The sequence below is a fragment of the Microtus pennsylvanicus genome, chromosome 18 (genome assembly GCF_037038515.1).
Source record: "Microtus pennsylvanicus isolate mMicPen1 chromosome 18, mMicPen1.hap1, whole genome shotgun sequence".
Lineage (NCBI taxonomy): Eukaryota > Metazoa > Chordata > Mammalia > Rodentia > Cricetidae > Microtus > Microtus pennsylvanicus.
The window spans coordinates 41,188,555-41,196,381 of record NC_134596.1 but is presented as its reverse complement, the minus strand read 5'-3'; positions in this window follow the sequence as shown (position 1 = coordinate 41,196,381).

Sequence of the window (7,827 nt, the reverse complement as noted above, 5' to 3'; positions counted from 1 at the left end):
GGGGCGGCGCCCGCCCTTTAAATCGCCCTCCCCGCCCTGCCACGCCCCCTAGGGGGGACTCCGAGCCTCGGGGTCCTAACGCCGCCTCTCCAGCTGTGCGACATCTGGGAACGGAGTCTGCATCCATCCCCTCTGACCTGGAACTGCCCGGCCAACGCTAGGGTTGGAAGAACCCCGGGAGGGAGGAGGAAAACGAAGGAACCTAGGCTGCTGGGGCAGCCGCACGTGCAGCCGTGGGCCCGCGAGGCCCGGGGTCAGGGAGTCCGAGGTCCGCGGAGGAAATCCTGGCGCCGCTACACCCGGGCGGCGGCCACCCAGAGGTGACTGACAACCGCCGGCACGGAAGGAAGTGACCCTTCTTTGGCCCTGGGACGGCCCTGAGGGGGGTTCCCCGTACCTCAGCTCTCCTGTCTTTAAGTCATCTCCGAGCCTGTCAAAGTTCCCAGATAACTGATGGAGAAACTGAGGCTGGGAGTTGCGGGGTGGGGGGCAGGTGTGATATGACCGTAAATACATGTGAAAAAAAAAACCAATTAGCTAAGGCTAGCCAGGCCCCCATGTATAGTTGGGGGACCCGAGGCTCGGGAAGGTTAAATTGCATATTGAGCCTTAGGACTTCCTCAAAGAGATACTTGGCCCTTCTCAGTCACTGGCGCCACACCCTGCCTGGAGCACCAACTGGAAAGACAGGTGTTCTTGAGAGGAGAATGTTGCCACTGTCCTCCGGGCCTGGCTCCTCAGTCACAATGTTCTCCCTGATGGTCACAGCGCTGGGAGAACGTCCACCCCATCCTAACAGCGTGAAAAGGAGTAGCGGCAAGTCTCATGGTGCCCAGAGTCCTGACTCAGCCTGAGGTCAAGCAAAGCTTCGCGAAGGAGGCAGCCCCTGTCGCTATGAGGAGTGGAGTCGGCTTGGGCTGCAGGTGAAGGATGCAGTAAGGTCAGGCAGAGTAGGCAAGCTTCCGACTCCCCCACCCACCGCCCAGCCACCTGGGGCTCCCAGAGTCCTGGTTCATCCCTCCGCACTTCTCTGTATTATCTAGTCAGACTGAACTCAGTCTCTCTCTGTAACGCGGGGATGTCAAGAGCTGCATTTTGGTTGTGGTGCCGGGATAGGAAGAAAGGAATGTAGGCTGGGGCCAGCACCCAGGGGGCTTTAGAGAAAGAACACCCCTCCTCTGCAGCGTCAATCAGGCGGACACCAGGTTCGTTTCCCTGGGGTCTCGGTTAGAGGAAGAGGCTTCGTGGCCACTCTGCAGAGTGAGCAGAACAGGGATGGACAAAGAGATTCAGGCAGGCTGGGGCTCTCCCTGCCTGCTCACCTCTTAGGGCCTGAGGCTGTCTTTCTTGCCCTAGAGCTTGGCTTAAGGTGGGGGCAGGGCGGGACTGGCATCGCAGCTACAGGATGAGTGGCTGCTTCCCTTGTGCCCCCAGAGTCTGCGGTTGTGGTTAGGAAGCACATGAAGTTCTGCCTTATCGTATTCAGTGCCCGGATGGGGCTCCCCAAGAGGTAAGAGATACAGGGGCAGCCAAGCATGGCCACCGCTAAAGAGGTCTCTTGGGCTTGAGGACCAAGCCGGAACTCTTCAGCCCCATCTTGAGCTGTCATGCTGTGTGACTCGGGGAAGGCGGCTTGCTGTGGAGCGAGACAATAGTTGTGCTGCCTGGGAGACGTCATAAAACATAAAACATAAGATGGCCTTGGTTAGAAACCCAGTGAGGAGCCTGACCCCCTTCCCTGTTGGGAAATAAAATTTCTCAGCTGCCTCTCTTGTGGGCAGATGTGAGGCTAAGGAGGGAGAACAAGGAGGTGGATTGATCCTGAGGTGTAAAGGGTCTCATCCAGGAGGCAGAGCTGGAGTCTGCAGGGGACATAGGCCAGAATCTAAGCAGGGTCTGATTTACAAGGTCACTGTGGGGTGCTTTATTCTAAGGCCCACGGAGAACAGTTTCCTTCCAGAAAAAAACCCAGAAGCCGGGTGTTCTCAGTATGGTCATCAGGTGGCAGGTCAGACACCAACTCAGCTGTTTTAATGGAAATGCTTCCATCTTGACACTTCTTATCCTGGGCCCTTATTGCTCACACTCCGAGAGCGTGTCTCTCAGGCACTGAGTCTTGCTCAAGGCTCCTTGGGAGGGTTTTGCTCAGGCAGGCTGACACTTGAGGACACAGGCTGGAGCTAGTGATCCAGAAAGCCAATGAATGGTGTCTATAGCGTGTGGGTCTTGGAGCAGAGGGCTAGACCTCTCCAACTTCCTGTTTAACAACTGATTAGAGTGAGAAGGAGCCTGAGAACACGGTTCCCTAATTTAGCTTCCATCGCTCTTGGCTGAGCACCCGCTCTGGGCCAGTCATCCTTATTTGGTGTCCCAGAGTAACGATGGCTACAAATGGCTACAGTGTCTTTATTCTCACTCACTGGTAAGTGAGGCTTGGAGAGACCTAGTAACTGTCTCAAGCCATACAACTTGGGGGTCAGCAACTAATCCCGGGCTTCCTTTCTACACAAGAATCTCGTGCTCAGCATTGGCTGTCTTCATTCTGTGCCCCTGCCCAGCACCCGTATGGGCTCCTGGGAGTCAGGGAGTTCCCCATCAGCTGATATCAGGGCCTTGTCTGCTAGAGCAGAACCCCGGCTTCCCCAGTTCTTCCCCTATTTATCTTCCCTTAAACACAGAGGGAACTGACCACACCCGCTGAGGAGCGTGGCTCTGAGCATGGCTCTTGGAGGGACAATAAGAAAGTCCAGTCATTGCAGCTAGATGTCAGATGTCTCAGAGAAGGGAGTTTGAAGCCGAAAGCCAATGCTGAGGAGCCAGGGAAGCAAGCCCGCACAGGGACCAGGTGTGTCGTAGGCACTGGGGAGTTGGAATGAGGTCAGGGTAGGTGCCTTTCTGGAGTTCTCCTCTTTATTGGTCATCATGCTTCTTTTCAGGACTGGCTTAGGGGTTCTGGCCATAACCGTGCAATGGGCAGGGCAGGGCATCTTGAAGCCTGCAGGCCATTGAGCCTGGCTGACCCCAGAGGGCTGGATTTCTGTGCTTAATAGAATATGTGGTAGTCAGACATCCTTGCAGGGGTGGGAGGAGCTGTTGAGGCGTGGTTTCCCTCCACTCTTCCACAGGGGCTCCAGGCTCTGAGTCCCTGCAGTGAGCACCTTGACTAAGCCCCCTGCAGGCTCCCCAGGCCCCCAAGGAGTGGCGAGGTGCCAAGCGAAAACTTTTAAGACAAACATGAAACTCCAAGCGCATCTGTGCTGAGCCAAGGACCGTGAAACCACAATACTGCGGCTGGGGACTGCTGGGAACTGGGGGGGACCCAGCTCACAGGCTTCCCGGTTAACCGTTTGAAGGTCAGATCCCTGGGTGTTTCTCAATCATGAGGGTGGTATAGCATGGGAATTGGGCTCCACATGGAGGAGAGGGGAATGGGACATACCCAGCTCAGCATCCTTATTGTAGACTCAAGATCAGCTTCTGTAGAATGGAGCCCAGTTTCAGAGGTGGTGGGTGCCTGATGGCATTAGGGAAAGAGAATGGCATAGGATTGGGTCGGTCTGGCTGTAGGTCATCTTCTTCATGGGACAGCCTGAGTTCTGCGGGTGATGGGAGGAAGGGAGTCCCAGCAGGGAGGAAGGACCTGGGAGGCCTGATATGGGGGAAGCTATAACAGGGAGACATTGCCCTTCAGGCTCCATGCACCCAGCAACTGGGAGAGCGGCTGTGGCAAAGTTCTCACAGTGGGCACCTTGTCCTGGCAGCTTCCTGAGGCTCTTTCCCAAGATGGAGACTGGATGCCAGGCTCCTGTTTGCTGTAGTCTTCAGGCTCCATCTTCCTCAGAGCCTAGAAGTCTCACACTCGGCAGAGCCTCTTGGAAACTGGCTCCCACGAGCCAGGCTGGTCACCACAGATAGGTTCGTCTTCCCACACTTCAGAGAATGCCACCTGCCTCCTCTCCCAGGTCAGTAAGTGGGAACACAGCCCGTGGTCACACGGGGAAGAGTCCAATTGTCTCAACCCATCCTGCTCTCTTTGATCTACTTCACACTAGACATGGGGCTTCCAGACTCACACTGCAGCCTCTTCAGAGAAGGTAGAGTCCTGCTCCCCACTTCATGACAATTCTTGAAACTCATTAAAGTAGATTGCTGCTCCCCCCACCCCCACCGGGAGTCTGGTTCCGCAGGCTGGAGTGAGCCCTAGAATCTGCACCTCCACTTAAACCTGGTGGTGTTGAGGTTGCTGGTCTATGGACTGCCCTCTGAGAGGCACCCAGACTAAGATGGCTTTAGCTGTGTGATGGGGGACAGTGGGCGATGGGGCAAAGGGAAAATGGGGAGATGCTGCAAGTGCCCCATCCCTTATCCTTACAGCCAGCCAGCCTTCACCTGTGAGGCAGAGGTGACACAAGGAAGGGGACGGAGCATACAGCCTGCTACAAGATCACCGGTCTTCCTTGCTAGGGGTGGTTCCAAGCTGGGAAGGGAAGGTTGAGCTAGGTAGTTTTTGATTATAGCCCAGTCAAGCATCAGTAACCTAATGAGACAGGTTTATAAATCATCATCACCATCATCACCACCATCACCATCTGTAGTAATATGGCGCGGCGGCAGGGTTGCGTCCCCAAACACCCCAGCCACCTGCCCGGCTCGGCTAGCTTATGCCCCGAAATAATTACACAGATACTGTATTCTTTTAAATACTGCTTGACCCATTTCTACCTAGCATCTTCTAGGCTAACTCTCACATATTAATTTAGCTCATTTCTAATCATCTGTGTAGCGCCCCTAGGTGCGCTTACCGGGAAGATTCTAGCCTATGTCCATCCTGGGTTGGAGCTTCATAGCGTGCATCTTCCCTGGAGCGGGCAGCATGGCGTCTCTCCTGCGTCTGCTCCGGAGAGCGGAGCTGTGGAGTCTGACCTCACTTCCTCTTCCTCCCAGCCTTCCCTTCTCTTTACTCCACCCACCTAAGGGTGGGCCTATCAAATGGGCCTAGCAGTTTTATTGCTTAACCAATGAAATCAACAGATTAATATATGACACTCCCACATCACTTCCCCTTTTTCTGTTTAAACAAAAAAAGAAGGCTTTAACCTTAACATAGCAAAATTACATATAACAAAACAGTTATCAAGTAAAAGTTACATCAGAAACATTTATACATATAACAAAATTGACCTTAAATCTCTATCAATGCAAATTATTCATACCTATATCATTTCCCCCTTTAAATGTAAAAGAACATTTATAAACTATATTTGGGAACATGGGCGCAGTTTTTTCTCTCCAAACTGCTTCCTGCTGAATGGGGGCGTCGTTAATCAGATTATTTAGGGTGTAACCTGTGTGCCAGGTTTATCTCAGTTGGCAGTTGAGCAAAGCAATTTTCTGAAGATGTTCACAGCAACCCTTCAGGAGGACGTGGTCCATCATACCAAATCGGAATAGAAGAAATCCATAGAGTCTCATCCTCTGTGAAAACAAAAGAAGACTCTCTCCAAAGCATCATATCCTTAGACCCAAATTCTGAAATCGTAATACCCTTATATCCATTCTGGTTTAGCTTGGCAGCCCAGGTAATGAAATGTCTCTCTGTACTTAGCTCCTTCACAGTCAAAAATTTTAAAGAAAACACAATGTACATAATCCAGACTCTCTGTGAATTTTCCATCTTTACGCGGCTTATTTTTATTTATATCTATAACTATCTGTACTCTGTCTCTTTAAAGACTTTACTTTTACTTTTTTCTTTTTAAACCATTAACTTTATTCTCTATATTCTTTTTCTTCTCTCTCCCAAGCCTGCGTACATTCATCCAACAGTGTTACTCATTTAGTGGTCTGAATCTGTCCTATTGTGAATCTGCAATTTTTTACTATCCAGGAGCACTTTTGATTTGCGCCTTTAAATCACTAGGCGCTTAAGAATCTAAGCTGCGACATTTCTAGATTAACTTTTTGCTTTTTGAGTGTATATCTTTGACCTGTAGACCAGGCTGTCTTTGAACTCTCAGAGATCCGCCTGTCTCTGCCTCCCAGGCATTGGGATTAAAGGTGTTTGCTCCTACACCTTGAACTCAGAGATCTGTTCGTCTCTGCCTTCTAGGCACTGGGATTAAAGGCGTGTGCTACCATACCTTGAAGTCACAGAGGTCTATCTCCCTCTGCCTCCCAAGTGTTGGGATTAAAGGTGTGTACTAGGACACACAACAACTCTCTTCCTTTTTCTGTTTTTTGCTTTAAGAACTTCAACTTTCAGCTTGCATATATTTTTAACACACTTTAAACCATTCAGAAATTTTATCTGTCTTTGAATCTCTCTTTACTGTATATCTCTCTTTTTCTGACCACGTGAGTCTTTAATTTGCCAAGCAATCTCAGTAGGACTAAAGGCGTGGCTTTGCCAGCTAGATCCAGTCCATTCCTTAGCTTTTCAGCCTCTTGGCTGAGGTACTGGCTGCAGCCATGTTTATAGCCACACCTGGCATTTCAAGGTCCCTGCCAGCCAGCGAGCTACAACAGACAACACTCAAGTCCTCTCTCAGTAGCCGGCCCTCCTGCCTCAAACAGTCAGAGTTTGCCCTGGCAGGATGGCCCAAAAGCTGGCATTTTAAAACAACACAGGTTTTTTCCTGCTACGGCTGAAAACCGAAAAGCATGTGTTCAGCTTTTCATCAACACTGTTTAAGTGTTTTGTGGCAGGACCTCTTAATGAGCCGCAGGGTTTTGCAGCTAAAGCTGAGTCAGGAAGCCTCTTGGGGCTACCAGGTAGGAGCGGCACTCAGCACTTTAATTCTGAGACTGAGCGTGCAGCACAGAAATTCTTTTCATCCAAGTTACGTCTAAATCTGACACACAGAGCACTGCGCAGTCTGAAAACACGTCTCTGTATGGCGGCAGGAATCCGCCATGCTCTTCCGCCTGCCTAAGCCTGATTCGGCCATCTGCCCAGGTGCAGGCGGGGAGCTCTGAGTCATCGTCAAGGTCTCAGAGCACTCTCCTTCCGATCCCAAGCGGGAACACAAACATAAAGCCAGAGTTTGCACTGGCGGCAAAGCCCCAGGAAGCCACACTTTAAAATAACGCAGCTTTTTTTCTGCTGCTGTTGCTGAATCAGGAAATCTCTCTACAGCACGCCACCAACAAACAGCAAAAATCTGTGTTAAATTCTCTCTCCCTTATTTTTAAGCCTTCTCAAGTTTTTTGTGGACTCAGTTAGCCACACGTCTGGGCGTCATTTGTAGTAATATGGCGCGGCGGCAGGGTTGCGTCCCCAAACACCCCAGCCACCTGCCCGGCTCGGCTAGCTTATGCCCCGAAATAATTACACAGATACTGTATTCTTTTAAATACTGCTTGACCCATTTCTACCTAGCATCTTCTAGGCTAACTCTCACATATTAATTTAGCTCATTTCTAATCATCTGTGTAGCGCCCCTAGGTGCGCTTACCGGGAAGATTCTAGCCTATGTCCATCCTGGGTTGGAGCTTCATAGCGTGCATCTTCCCTGGAGCGGGCAGCATGGCGTCTCTCCTGCGTCTGCTCCGGAGAGCGGAGCTGTGGAGTCTGACCTCACTTCCTCTTCCTCCCAGCCTTCCCTTCTCTTTACTCCACCCACCTAAGGGTGGGCCTATCAAATGGGCCTAGCAGTTTTATTGCTTAACCAATGAAATCAACAGATTAATATATGACACTCCCACATCAACCATCATCACCACCACCATCACCATCACCATCATCACCATCTTCATTACCATCATCTCCATTTTGAAGGTGACAGGTGTTGGTGGTAAGTGACCAGCTCAAGATCACAGAATCAGGAG